We start from the raw sequence: 15,710 nt of genomic DNA, 5'->3' as shown, positions 1-15,710 counted from the left end.
TCTCTCTGTGTGTGGTGTCGAGTTGGTTTGTGGAGAGGAGAGAGGTAGGAGAGGAAGAAAACTTGCTCTCTCTCTCTCTCCTCTCCCTCTTTACACACGACAGAAATATATTATTATTATTTTTATTTGAAGGCAGGGGTGTGCGTTTTTCCTTGCTTGCTCGTGTTTTCCCTCTCTGTGTCCCGAGTTGGTTTGTAGAGAGGAGGAGAGGGAGAACACTGTCTCTCTCTCTCTCCTCTCCTCTCCCTCTTTCACACACGACAGAAATATTATGATTATTATTATTTTGAAGGCAAAGGTGCACACATTTCCTGGTTTGTTTCTCTCTCTCTCTGTGTGTCTCGAGTTGGTTTGTGGAGAGGAGAGAGAGAGATGAGGGGGGGAGTGGGAAAACTTGCTCTCTCTCTCTCTCTCTGTCTCCCTCTTTACACACGACAACATTATTTATTATTCTTATTTTTATATAGCAGTGTTTTTTTTAAGGGAAGGGTGTGCATTTTGCTTGTGTTTTCTCTCTCTCTCTCTCTCTCTGTGTCCCGAGTTGGTTTTGCAGAGAAAGAAGGGGATGGACACAACTTGCTCTCTCTCTCGCTCTCCTCTCCTCTCCCTCTTTACACACGACAAAAATATATTATTATTATTATTATTTGAAAGGAAAGGTGTACATTTTTCAGTGTGTTCTCGCTCTCTCTTTCTGTGTGTCCCGAGCTGGTTTGTAGAGAGAGAGAGAGAGAGAGGAGGGGATGGAGAAAAAACTTGCTCTCTCTCCTCTCCCTCTTTACGACAAAAATATATTATTATTATTATTATTTGAGTGGAAAGGTGCATATTCTCCTTTCCTCGCTTGTTTTATTTCTCTCTCTGTGTGTGTGTGTGTGTGTGTGTGTGTCTCAAGTTGGGTTTGTGGAGAGGTGAGGGGTGGGGGACACACACACTCTCTCTCTCTCACACACACACACACATAACACAATAATAATAATAACAATAACAATAATAGAACATTTTGAATGGAAAGGTGCACATTTTCCCTTCATTCCTTGCTTGTTGTGGTTGTTTTTCTCTCTCTCTCTCTCTCTCTCTCTACCCGCGAATTGCCTCGAGTTGGTTTGTGGAGAGGAGAGGAGAGCAGGGAAGTCTCTGTCTCACACACACAAGACAAAAATAATAATATAATACATTCATCCCAACCCCAAACCCTTCCCCCCTCTCCCCCCCCCCCCCCCCTCTCTCTCCATCTTTCCACCTCGGCAAGCGGGCGGTTGGGAGAGTCAGTTAATTTTGAAATTTTGTAATTGGAGCCCAGGCTCAACCATTAACCCCACCCCCCCCCCCCCCCCCAACCTCACCACCCCCCCCCCTCTTCCCCCCTAACTCCACTATTCCCCCAACTCCTCATCACCCACCCAACCCCTCACCATTCCCCCCCAACTCCTCATCACCCCCAACTCCTCACCATTCACCCACCCCCCCAAGCCCTCACCATTCCCCCCAACTCCTCATCACCCCCCCAACTCTCATCACCCCCCAACTCCTCATCCCCAACCCACTCTCACCATTCACCCACCCCCCCAACTCCTCACCATTCACCCACTCCTCACCATTCACCCCCCTCCCCCACTCCTCACCATTCACCCCCTCAACTCCTCACCAGCTGTCCTCCCTCCTTACCACCAGCCTCAACCCCTCATTGACCCCCGAATTCTCTACCATCCACCTAATCCTCACCTCTCAACCCCACCATCCACCTCCGAACCCCCATCAACTACACCCCAAAGCCCAGCTATCTCAAAGTCCCTCGACTATCCCCAACATCCACCTCTCGAATCCCACCATCTTCTCCCCACCCAACTCCTGGTTCTTTCCCCCACTTCTCTCGCCCCCTCTGCCCCCCCCCCCATATCTTCCTTACCATGCATTTGCAAACATGTTGGATGGTTCCCGGGCCACAGCCCCAGCCCCTCTCTCACGGGCTGGCTTGTCTTCCTCGGCGATTGTGGCTGTGTTTGTGTACATTTCTCCGCATTGCAAGACTTCTTTTGGGCCAAAAGTTTGCGCATATAATAGAATTTATATAACACCAACAATTGAGATTGCGTTCAATCAGTGTTTTATTTTTTGGTTGTCATCGTAATTCCCTTCTGCATCTTATTCTGGCAAAAAAAATCACCCCCCCCCCCCCCCCATACTACTCTCTCCTCTTTTCCCCTCTTTTAAGTATTAGAAATTGTGTTTCAGGTGGAGTCAATGGGAGGCGGTTTCTCTCTCCATTCCCCCCCACATTTTAAAGGTTAAATTGTCGATCACACTATCCAGAAATTGGCAAGCATTTCAATTGATTTATCTGGGCCAGCATTTGAAAGCGAATTATTATTTTAGCAAGGTTTTCCACACATCCTTACCTTTTTGCTTTTCAGTTTATTGAATATTTGAGACATTTTTTCCCCCAAAAAATTAAAATCTTTTGAAAGCACAATTACAGGATAAAATGCAACTTATACTCAGAATGTACGTATGCACAAGCAAGTCATGCATTTTAATTTGGGGAAAAAAGTCAGGAAACCATGCATATTTACATCAGGTTTTGTAGGAAGTGGATTATACTAAATGGACTGGAGTTTAGGCCGGACTAAAACCTTTCCTTCAGGTCATCATTTTTAAAATGTATTTGTACTTTGACGATTTTAACTGTTTTCTAATAAAAAAAACTCCTGGTGAGTATTTAGCAATTGATATCTGGCTCTGCTTTAAAATGCGGATGATGACTAGCAGTTAGTGACCGTTTTGTATTTTTTTAAACACTATATATACTATATAAAAAAGCTATAATCCTCTGATGTACAGCTGGTTTGTTTTGGGGGTCGCTTTCCCTGGAAAAGCGAATGAGTTGATTCCGTAGGTTGGTTTATACGTTACGGCATATTTGTGAAAGTCGTGAGAGTTTCATACTTTAATTGTATCTTGTCGGCCAGTCAGTCGGAAGTGGGGCTTTAAATATGCTTTTGCCCGGGTCTCAGAAAGGGAGATTCACAATTCGAGACAAATTGAACAAAGGGTTCTGTTAAATAATTGAATCCATTCGGATTTATCAGGGAAAACGGGGGCTTTAAACAATTTATTTCAGACATTTCATTTCACTCCATATTGAAATCGCTGAGTAAATAACCTAGAGGCTCAATACATCATTCATTTCTGACTAAAATCAAGGAATTCATTTGAATAAAAGCACTGGGCTTATTAAATCACTAACAGGCTCCATTTAATTAAAAGCTGTACATCCCTCTTCCTGACCTACATAAAGTAGAGGATTTAATGTGTGTTATGGGCCTTCAAATCAAACTACGCTCTCAATGGATTTTTGCTACTTTCTAGTTGCACAGTTTTTTGAAAATGTAGCTTCTCAGACATTAATGGCAGGAACACCTATATGAACAAAAATGAGGCCTACGTTTTCAGGTTTATTACAAACTGTTAACCAAAACTGCAATGTTACTTTTATTTTTTTTTAAAAAGTTCAGTTTTGTAGATTAATATTGAAGGTTTTATTTAGCCTCCTTTTAACTCCTGGAGTCAACAGCTATGTTCCATAGGTGCCACCCACCCGCTGTTAACCCGTCTGAATGAGCATCTTAACGTACGACTCCAGTCAATAAGTGTTAACAGTCTATGGAACCGAGGATAGCATCGCAGTCTGGTTCACTCCCGCTCTCACCTGAAATCCGCACGCTTTTACTTTCCAACTGAGCATATTACATAGAGTTCAGGGCATATGGCCATTGCTAAATTTTTCCTCCTGGGTTCAGTGGTACTATGGTCAGTTATAATTTCGCCCGAATCCTAAATGCCTAACTTTCAATACAGACATCTAAAACATTTATTGATTGTTCTTTAAAACTGACTTGAGTGGTACCATTCAAAATCAGACGTTTTCAAATATGCTTAAGTATATATATTTAACTCATGTAAAAATCATAATAGCACATCTGTTGTCAGAGGATTATACAATATATATAGTGGATTAGTAAACACCTAATTGACTTCTCACCTTCCTTTTTCACCTTTTTTTCCATAATAATAAAGCTGTACTTGTTGCATGATGTTGAATATCCTGGTCATCTTTATTAGCCTTTCATTTGCGTCATCCTACCACTGTTGGAGAATTACCCTTAATGTGTGTGATGTTTATAGGGATAGAAGCTGAGGTCACGTTGTTGGCCATAAGGGAGTGAACCCTAAGCAAATATTGCTTTTGCGTGCCATGATTCCCTGAGAAGCCTTAGTTTTTTTTATTGTAGCTTAATGAAGTTCATTGTAGCTCATAACGAGCATTATCCTTCATGTAAAGGTTGATGAGCATTATCCTTCAAATGCTCTGGGACGCTACCCTGCATAAGGGGCACTACATAAATGCAAGTTGTTGTTGTAATATGTCAATCGCTCTGGGATTCTACCCCACATGAAAGGTGTTAAACGGTGTAAATGCAAGTTGTTGTAGTTGTTGCTAATACAAGGCCAAGCTCAAATTTATTTTAGCTCTTTGAGCAGCAAAACATGTTTGTATGCTAAATGTGTTCTAAATTGAAAATGTGTTGATTTCTCTCGGCTTTTAGTTATTGATTCGAGGTTATCTGATTTTTCGCTCATGCCTCAACAGAAGGTTGTTTCTGGAGTAGAGTTCCACTGAGTCTGCATCCCTCTGACAACTTGCATTGGTAGAAGTTTATCATGTGTGAGTCTGGGCAATGTGTTCTGGCATGTTATTTAACTGGTGGGGGTGGGGGGGTGGAAGCAGTTGAAGTTTCGAGCCAATACCGAGCACAGCCTTTCAGCAGGAAAATTCAAGCCTGACTGAGATCAGCTAACTCAACACAGGCCAAAGATGGATTTAAGTTCTTGTCAGCTTCAGGAAGACCTAAATAGCACCGAGAGAGAGAAATCAGTATAAAATAATCATTTATTTCTTGCAAATTAGGTGGTAACATTTCGGTTTTAGTTTTGTATATGCAGGTGAAAGTATTTAATGTGCATCTTTCAATTTCTAAACATCTAAAGGAAATACTGCACATAAACAGCACGTGGGTGGGTGGATGTGCAGATAATTTTACGACAAATTTAGAATTCTTGAAACTCAAGTTCTAACTAAGTTGTGGAAGAAAGGTGTAGGTGTTTATGGGAGTGAGAAAGCAGCCAAAGTAGTGATGAGCTCACTCTCTCCCCCCCCCACATTTGTGCCTGTTGAAACTGCTATTCAATCTAAATGAGGTAGTTTTGATGCAATTTGAAATGTGTAGATTATGGCTTCATATTTCTACCTAAATAGAAGAGAAGTCATCTTACCTAACCCTATATTCACCAAAACGAGCTGGCCTGGTGCCAGTCTGTGTGAGACTATGTGAACTAAAGATGTCTGTCTTGCTGTCCGTTCAGTGTTAGGACTATAAATAAGCAAAGCTGGCCTGTTCCATCATGAACTGTAAACGGACTACAGAGTATGTTCTGAGCCTAGACTTCAGAGCGGCTTGTATGTAATTAGAAAATAACAATAGCATCCCTTTATAGTATTAATAGTGCTAGTTTGCAGTATATAATGAGACTAAAACATTGTAAGGAATTGGCTGTGCCAATCAGTAATCCATCTTTGTCAAACAAAAATGTTACAGAATTTGCCTCTCCCTTTAAATAAGCTTTCTAATTTTTACTTTCATGTACGCACTGTTGAGTTATGAGAAAATAAACTGCTTGGTTTTGTACTGGTCTTCAGTGAGGCCTTGTGGTATGGACTTACTGGTTTAGTTCCAGCCTACACAAAGCCCTATATGGCCTCTTTAAGGTACTTTTGCCGAACATAGACTGTTTTTAATGGGGCCCCAGTAACTAAATTGGGGGATACTGTTGTGAGACAGTATAAATGTAAATTTCTTCTGCAACTTGTCTACGTAAGAGTGTGAATGCGTAGTATAATCTGAGCAGATTAGGCTGCATCTATGGAGTGAGGAAACTGAGTTAACGTTTGAGGTTGATGACCTTTCATCAGAACGACCTGTAACGTTAAATTCACTTTCTTCTCTCCGTAGTTGCTGCCTGACCTGCTGAGCGTTTCCAGCGACTTCTGTTTTTATTTCAGCTTTCCAGCATCTGCAATAGTTAGCCTTTTGCGTAGTATAATCTGTTCACTGAAACTCTTTTGTCAACATTGAGAGGGTAGGGAAAGGCATCTAATCTTGGGTAGGATGATGTTGGCAGACATAGTTATACTTCCATTGTATCTACAGAATAGCAGATTGAATTGCCTCCACAATCAAATATGAGTCAAACAATGAGAAAGTTTCTTCCCCTTCCAAAAAATTATGAGATGTGAAATAAATCTAGAAAGTGTAGACCTACTCATGATAATCTAGTTACAATAAAAAAACACTACTTTGGGGGCATACATTCACTGTATCAGTGGTTAAATAATCATAATCCTTGCAATTGATATTGTGCTTGATCATGTTGTTAAGACTTCTCAAACCGCTTCACATGATGTACTGTAAAGTCCCAATATGGGGTTTGAACCCACAACCTTCTGACTTGGAGGCGAGAGTGCTACTTTACCCCTTCGCCAGGCGGACCTACAAAAAAGTTTTGCATATTGTTCTCGGGCCAGGTAACCTATTAAAATAGGACTTTGCTAAATTCTCATAAGGTGGACTAGGAAAGTTAACATCTTTTCATAGAATACTCTATTAAAGGAGTGATGTTCAGTGTGGAAATTGCTTCCATGTACAGCTAAAACTCCTAAATTGTACAACATAATGTGGCAAACCTGCAGGTTTTAGGTTTGATTCCTGTTACCAGCCAGCGCAGCAGTAATTGGCTTCAGTTCCCCAGAGCCAAAAAATCAGCTAAGATTGTTCTGTAGTCTAGAATTTAATAGAGTGAGAGTAAGAGGAGGGTTGGTCCTGTTTAGGGGAAGGAAATGAAAAGGGTGAGACCTTGCAATGTGTGGTGTTATATTGACAGTGGCTCCTGATGGGAAAGGTTTGGATTAATTCTGTATTTGGCATGATGATCACATCGTTTCATATCCCAGTAGTTAGAATATTGGGCTCTTAGTTCTTGGAGGTACTTCTGGGGAAGACGTTAATAATATGCTGTCCACAAAGGTTAGTGAGGGAGATTCTAGAGTTGGATCAAGGAGCTAAAAACAATGTACTGACTGTAATTTTGAGAGTCATTAAACATTAGGGAGATTCTGACATTGAAAACAAGTAAATGTGGTTCCATATCCAGAGGGTGACAGAAGTCATATTTATCAACTGAAGACCATAATAAATTCAAAAACTAATGGCTTCAATAATTAGAAGCAAAATTGATAAGCACACGTAAGAAAATAACTAGAAATTATGGCTAATAAAGCCTTCAGAAGTGCTTTTCTGCCTCAACAAGAGACGACTCAGAGGGGACACAGTAGAAATATTTCTATAATGATCCTTGCATTTATTACAGCGCCTTATCATGTCGTTGAGACATCTCAAAGTGCTTCACAGAATATATTGTAAAGTGTAGTAACTGTGTATTTTGTGGGTGAAATGCGGCAGCCAATTGCGCACAGCAGTGTCCCACAAACAGTGAATCCTCAGTGGGATAGGAAAGTAACCTACAATAATACTGTCAGATATTCCAGGGCAGCAGGTCAAGAGGACGCAAGTTCAGGGTTGGGAAGGAAATGTTTGAAACATGTACTAGGTACAGATTCATTAAACTAAGTAACCGATTGCTGGAACTAGTTACCAGAAAGGTGATTGAGGGCAGGACATTGGACTTGATGTATGTTGTTTAAAGAAAATGCTCAATACTATTAATAGGAAGGCTATAGGGTTGGTGTTCCAGAAGGATGGGATTAAGGCAGCAGGTCAAGAGGGCACAAAACACATAGTCACTACACTTCACAGTGTATCCTGTGAAGCGCTTTGAGACGTCTCGAAGACGTGATAAAGTGCCTTATCAAATGCAAGGAATATTATATTATTAATGGCTGAATTGCTCACGTGAACTTGGTGTCAATTTACTGTTGTGCAAGACATTGAACTTTGGATGTCTTAACCAGGAAATGGGTGGCTGTAAATATACTGCCTTAAATAACATTGTAGCAGCTCAATGATGATGATTATCGTTAGATTGGTATCGTTAAATGAGAAACCTGGTCAATTACATTTAAATGATGGCTCACTGGATCATATTGCCCATAAACTATATCGTTAATTCCCTTTACAGTATATTCTGCGAAGCGTTTTGAGACGTCTGAAAGATGTGATAAGGTGCTTTATCAAATGCAAGGTTTATTATTATATTTACTCACTGGCCTTCGTCCAATCTTGAAAAAGGCATTTGCCTATTTTGCTGCACCATGAACTCAATAATGTTTCTTCCAATATTTAGAATATTTCTAATTCTGAAAACGCTACGAAAATACTCAGGAAGGAACTACTTTGCTGCTATACAGTCTTTAGTGTTAACTCTTGCTCGCAATTTCAGACAAGTAATATACTGATGTCAAAAGATGCTGTTGCCACATTTTAGCACGAGTGTATATTATGTAATCGATTTCAACACTTAAAGCCATTTTTTCGTGAGACCGGCAACTTTTCCAACTTATTCATTTCTGTTTTGTAATCTGCTGGTTTATGTTCTGGGGCGGCTTGACTGACCAACCAATATCGCACAAAATTGAAATTGGGTTCTGAGATTTTGTGGCTTCACAGCTGTTTGGTGGTTCAATATTGATTCAGTAAATATTGATGATAAACCTCCACTTCGTGCAACAAAACTTTACACTTGTATTAGGGGCTTCATTTTAGGAGTTGGCTGTATGAATTATGTATTGATAGCTTTGGATTGGAACATACCAAATGAAGAAGAAGAATTAAAAATGATAATCCTTGCATTTAATGTAGCGCTTTTCACGTCTTCTGGACGTCTCAAAGCACCTCACCGAATAGACTGTAAAGTGAATTGACTGTATATTTGTGGGCGAAATGCGGTAGACAGCAGTGTCTCAAAACCAGTCCTGGATTGAAGTGGACCAAATTATTATTTTTTTCTTAAGGGATTATTATCAGGCGAAGAACAGGAGAAAGCAAGACTATTTAGCCTACTCTGCCTCAGATTATTTCAATGTCCACATCGCACAAACTTTCTCTAATCCTCTTGCCATATCCTTTAATATTTTTATTCCCTATATCTATTCATCTGTGCACAATTGACTGCTGCATTTCAAATCCTTGCATTTGATATAGCACCTTATCTCCTCTTCAATACATCTCAAAGCGCTTCACAGAATATACTGTAAAGTGAATTGACTGTATATTTTATGGGCGAAACGTGGCAGCCAATTGTGCACTGCAGTGTCCCACTAACAGTCGGGAATTGAGTGACGAAATTATTTTGTTAGTACCCTATTTAGTCTGCCAACAGCTCTTTGTACCCTGGATCTTAGTTTTTGTGTACGAGTGCACTTAAGGCCGTTTATCCATTTATTTCCTCTAAAACTTCCCCATTTGTTTTATATTTTTAACAGGGTTAGAATGGACCAAATGTAATTCAGTGCTTCTCAATCAGATTGACTTTCATGTACTTTATAGTGTACAATACATTGGTTATTTGGAAGAGGAAGTTGCTATGAATTGAATTGCTCTTCTTGAGAAGTAGTTGAGAGAGTGAATTTAATAACAAAATGGTTTAGTTGTTTCACTGGGACAATGGAGATTTTTTTGGTCAATTTGGGAATAATTTGGGAAGTATTGTAATGTACAAACAGTAACAGCTTCTTCAGACAGGAGACCATTAGTTCGTCTAAACTATCCATCTAATTTCTCAAAAGATTCTTTTGATACATCTATTCCATCCAATAACTCTGAACCTTTAATTTCCATATTCTGTTAAACTAATAATAACTGCAATTTGGGGAAAAGTAAGCCTATGTTTCAAGGATTCTCAATTTTTAAACTCATATTGGGCAATTTTAATGGAGTGGGGAGTAAAATGGAAAGCCTATAGTCATTGAAACAATTAATTCCAAAGTTTTCAGAAAATCATCCTGTCTGAGATCAGTGGAAAGATTTACTTTTAGGTTTGTACCTTTGTGGCTGCTCAATGCTTAGGAAACAGTGAACCATATACAGCAGTTGGCCATTAGGTTTTTTAGTTGAGCAATGGATGTTTACATTGGACAGATATATTGCGAACAACAACAACATCTTGCATTTATATAGCGCCCTTCACGCGGGGTAGCGTCCCGGAGTGCTTGACGGTGGCAGAGTCTGACCCTGAGCCAGGGTGAGAGGGAGGGGGAGGTGACCCTAAGCACGATCAAAAAGAAAGGTCTTTAGGCGGGATTTGAAGGTGGGGTGGAAGGGGGCAAGGTCTGTGTTAACCTGTGTTGAAGCAGAAGACAGAAGACTAACAAGAAAATTACAAAGTGGTAACTAATCATTGAAGGGGTATAACTGACCTGAACAAAAATAATGTTTTCCTGCTGTCCCTGAAATTGATTGCTGTCTTAAGTTTGTTTGCTTGTTTATTTTTTTATTTTATTTATTTATAGGTATCAGTTGCTTATTCTTTTTACTATTTAGGGATTTTCATTTAAAATATGTTTTTCTTACGAATATGATAGTTTTATTGGCATGGGGACTTTTTCAAATCATTTGAGCTTTAAACATGTGCTCCTTGACTTGATACAAAGGGTATAATGTGAACTGAAAATATATTGACCCACTTGATGAAGCAATTTCCCTCCATTCAGTTATGAATTTTATGGATTTCTGTCAGTAATTAATAGTACTTGATTATTAATGTGATGTATTCAGCACATTTCTTTTTCTCCCTTCTTGAAGATATTGAATTGTTCTTGAATATTATCCAAAGAGCAATTTTCACATGAAAAACAGCAGTGATTGTTTGTAGGCTATGCAACTATGGAGTGCATCAAAACTGAGGCCAGTCTACCCTTTCTTGACATCCACAAAGTACATTTTCTGTCAAGGTCAATAGATAGCCATCAGGAATGGAAACTTACGAATATTTTGTCTCTTTCCCACACACCCCCTCCTCCCGATTAAGGCCAATTGTCATGTCCTTGCTGCTTTTCTGGATGAGATAATGTAGTTCTGCAAAGACTGGTGATTGAACCTTGAGATTGCTTTGATCTGAATGGTTCAGTTCCTTGTTGCATTTACCCATCGCAGCATTAAAAGATTCACTAACAGCATCTTAATACATACAAAATGTTTTCTTTTTAAAAATGGATATTGCTTTCTTCTTTGGCTGATTTTTAAAATATATGTATATATAATAATACAGTGGAGTCCCCTTTTGCCCGACACGGGTTAACCAACCCCAGATTTTAGATAAATCGAACAAAACACCTTGTTCGATTTTGAGATTCTGCTCCAGGTTTCTACTGTAATTGTTTAGAGAAAGCTATCGATTAAAATGGTCTGTACCTTTACTCTTCTGGTTGCCCCAAGTCTGTTCATTTTACTGTACTATGCGATATTGAAATCCCCTGTGATTATAGGAGAGTGAAACATAATTTGGTCTGCCTGCTTCCCTGAGATATACAGGGGGAAATAATTTTGCACAATCTCTCAAACTCTCAAAATCACTCGCATGATAATTTTCTACAGATCCTCTAGTCTAGGCGGCAATACCTGCCTGTTCATCTTGAGTTGACAGTTGCAAATTACTCTGTTGTCATTAATACTAATTTATACCACTTTACGCTTCTGCTTTTGCATGATCTATTAATATCTGACCATGGATCCTGGGAAGATTGTTTGTATCAGTTTTGTGCTGAATATTCCTCCTGGAGTTAATGGTATACCAAATTTATATGAGAATACTAGTGCAAGTGAGGCTAAACAAGTGAGGCTAAACAAGATCAGAAAACTTAATTGGACCAGTCTTATTATTACAGATAATTGCTGGTGTTTAGTTGTATATTTGTAAAAGGATAATTTTTAAAGACGACATCATGTTGTAGCATAACAAGATCCGATTCTGCATTTGGATCTGTGTGTTGACAGTTGGGAGGAATTTCCCAATTTTAAAAACCACAACTCCTGGATTGTCAAACCGGGACCGTTATTTAACACTGTATTTAAATGCTATTTTAGGCTTAATACTTATTTTAATTTGAAGGAAAGAGTTGTGTCAGTGTAGTTGCTGAGAGATTTAAAATATTGGAAAGAGTTGAGGTGTACAGTATTTCATGGATTGACAGATTAGGTTATAATCTGTTTAAGACACCAGAATGTTCTTGGTTTTTGAACGCAATTGGTTTCTCTTTCAAGTGGCAATGAAAGTTGATCTAACATCTCTACCAATAGTGGGCAAAGCTGATGTCTGATGTCTTCTCTTCATCTGTGCAATGATCCTGCAGTGCAGAGGGGCATCATCAGTAACTGAGGAGACAGATTTATAGTGCTCAGTGTAACAAAATACACCAGTGAGTTTTTCAATGATGTGCTGCCAGGTGGGCCTGCCATCATAGTTGGGCATTGTTTTATTCCAGATGTCTGCAGTCTTGTCTGTCTTACACAATGATTATCAAGGTGTTTTACAATGATGTTTTTTTCTCTCTACACTTATAACCCTGTGCAAAAACACATAGTTGAATATTCATATCAAACATTTGCAGTTGCAGAACAAAACTGTAAATGTTTTATTTCCTGATTTGCAAATATTGTATAATATTACTGTCGGTCTATCTTTAACCATGTACACTCAAATGTTCATCTGCTTTTAACCTCCAGGACTTCAGCTCACAGTCTGGGCTGATATTCCAGTGCAGTAGTGGGGGGGGGGTGGGGGGAGCACTGAATTTTCAGAGTTGCCGTTATTTCTGTGAGGTTCCATGAGCTATATCGAATGCAAGGATTATTATTAAAGATCCAATGAGAGATAGAGTGGAGTTTTCCTGATAGCTAACAATCCTCGAGATACATTGGTCTTTCTCTTCATGCCTTTGTGGGACTTTGCAATGTGTTTTTTTACACACAGAACAGTCACTGCCTTTGACAGTAATTATTCTAACATTCTTTGAGATATGTTAGTGTGACGAGGTGCTGTAAAATGCACGTTTGTTTGGGATAATAGTTTTTTTTCACTGCTAAAAAAAAATCTAACATTTTCTGAGTACTCTTGAGTTTTTCTGCTAAGAGCGTGATGGAATGATTGACGATTTAGGATGTTCTGTAGCTCTCTATTGAATCATGTTGATGTAACTCTGCCCACTGTACAATCAAACCGATGAGGCATATACTGTACCAGATTTAACTCTAGGTTTGTGCTGCATCAGCTGATCACAGCCAGGGTTGTTAAAGATGCTGTAATTGGTTTTAGTGCTTCTGGGCTAATTAGGATAGCTGGAGTTTCTGTTTGTCAACCCGTGTTACCCTCTTGGAAAGTGTGAATGTTTGGCATTGATGGGGACAGAATTGGGCTTTGATGCATTCCCTTCCAGGCTCTCACATGAGGAATGATCACTTGGGTGAGGTACTGAAAATGATGAGGTATCTGATGGAATCCGATTCCTGCGAGAAAACTGTGTGAGTGGTGTGTGTGTGCGTGGGAGAGGGTGGAATTTGAGGGATATTGGACCCTTTTTAAATGTCTGTTATAGTTTGTGGCTCTTCAACATTAGCCTAATTCGATCAGGAGCAAGTTATGGTAGTTCAGGTTTCGTTCTCTACAATACTGTAGTGCCTTCGGTCACCCTCCACCCCCTCCTGATCCCAACCACCCTGACTGCTGATCCCTGATTGCGGATATCTGACTGTCCAGTGCCTTGGGACGTCCTCCTGACATGAAAGGTGCTATATAAATGTCATTTGTTGTCGTCGTTGTAGGGTTGCTGGTTAGTTTGCTTCATGTGTGCCTTTTTCAGATCGAACGTGTTTTGTTTTTGGTATTTCAAAATATAGACTCCCAAGAGTTAACGATTCTGAGGCTCCCAAGCAAAAGAGTTTTACTGTTTGAAATTTCGTTGAGGAAATATTGTCAAGCGTTCAGGCAAAAAGTGGATGTGAATTTGCGGAAATTTCACACGTTTAAATGAAGACATTGCGAAATGTCAAATGCACATTTTATTTATAGATTTAAGACACTAATATGGATATTAGTGTCACTTCTTGTCAATACACTTTTACTTGCATGTTGCTTTGATTGGCGGGCAGGAAGGCTGAATAATTCCTTAACTATACTTATTTATGTTAAAATTGTTTTAACCTGTTAACAGATGACACATTCGCGGGCAGATAGCGAAACGTATTTGACCTGTGCACTCTGCCCTCTCGATCGGGCAACATTCGGTGTTGGAAAATCACTTCGAATTCAATTACTGGAAAATGTTTTAACATAATCAGAAAGGTTTGGGCTGTGTGTGTGTGTGTGTGTGTGGTGGTGGGGGTTAATCTGTTAATTGTGGAGCTGTCGTTTCTTGGTCCTTTTGTTTTGCTGGTGTACCGAGTGCTGGTGGTACTCAATGCACCGAATGCTTTTGTGTTGTTTTTTTTTTGCAAAAAACATATTTATGGACATGTCGTGTCCTTCTTTACTTTTTAGAACGTGTGTTGTGTGTTCTGTTGTGTGTAGATTTACGACTCGGCCATTTTGGTTGAAGTAAAATAAACCCCGTGTAAAGGACGTCTGTCTCCCTTTAACCGCAGCTCAATATCATTAAAATGGGTTTGCAAATGTGCACTGTGTCTTTCTCCCCTCTCTCTCTCTCCCTCCCCCCTTCTCACTCCCTCCCTCCCTCCCCCCCTTCTCACTCCCTCCCTCCCTCCCCCCCTTCTCACTCTCTCCTCCCCCCTTCTCACTCTCTCCTCCCCCTTCTCACTCTCTCCCTCCCCCCTTCTCTCTCCTCCTCCCCCCCCCTCCCCCCCTTCTCACTCTCTCCCTCCCCCCTTCTCACTCTCTCCCTCCCCCCTTCTCACTCCCTCCCTCCCCCCCTTCTCACTCCCTCCCTCCCTCCCCCCCTTCTCACTCTCTCCCTCCCCCCCTTCTCACTCTCTCCCTCCCTCCCCCTTCTCACTCCCTCCCTCCCTCCTTCTCACTCCCTCCCTCCCTCCCTTCTCACTCTCTCCCTCCCTCCCTCTCCTCTCTCCCTCCCCCCCTTCTCACTCTCTCCCTCCCCCCCTTCTCTCCCTCCCTCCCTCTCGTCCCTCCCTCCCTTCTCTCTCCTCTCTCCCTCCCTCCCCCTCCTCTCGTCTCTCCCTCCCTCCCTCTCCTCTCGTCTCTCCCTCCCCCTCCTCTCCCTCCAATCTTTCCCCCGTTCCACTTCGAAACGGAACCGATAGAATTTCGCGACGGAACCGAACGGTTTTACCGCTTCAACGAACGCGTCGCCGGTCAAGAGTTTCCGAATCGCCTTCCCCCCACCCCCCCGAACCCCCCCCGAGCTCCGCGCGACTCGAGGGGATCGCAACGGACTCTTTAAATATATATATATTTATATATCAAAACACCGTCCCAAACCAGACTCCCCCCCCCCCAAAAAAAAAGAAACACGCGCGTGTTTTGACTCTGTTTTGAGTTCAAGCGGTCGGGCGGGCGGTTGGGGCGGAACTATTGTCGGCGGCTCCAGTTTCCAACCGGACCGGAAGCGCCGTTGTTCCCGTCACTCCAGTGGCTGTTTTTTTTGTGGGGGGGGGGGGGGAAGGGGATTC

The 15,710-nt window shown here is 40.9% G+C and overlaps 1 protein-coding gene across 12 annotated transcripts in view; it reads left to right on the top strand.

Moving 5' to 3' along the window:
- kmt2d (lysine (K)-specific methyltransferase 2D) overlaps positions 1 to 15,710 on the top strand; it is a 93,890-nt gene that overhangs the window by 1,100 nt on the left and 77,080 nt on the right. The window lies entirely within an intron of this gene.

This window comes from Callorhinchus milii, unplaced genomic scaffold, assembly GCF_018977255.1.
Source record: "Callorhinchus milii isolate IMCB2004 unplaced genomic scaffold, IMCB_Cmil_1.0 Scaffold27, whole genome shotgun sequence".
Lineage (NCBI taxonomy): Eukaryota > Metazoa > Chordata > Chondrichthyes > Chimaeriformes > Callorhinchidae > Callorhinchus > Callorhinchus milii.
The sequence above is the reverse complement of the archived record's forward strand: the minus strand, read 5'-3'. Positions and strand labels throughout refer to the sequence as shown.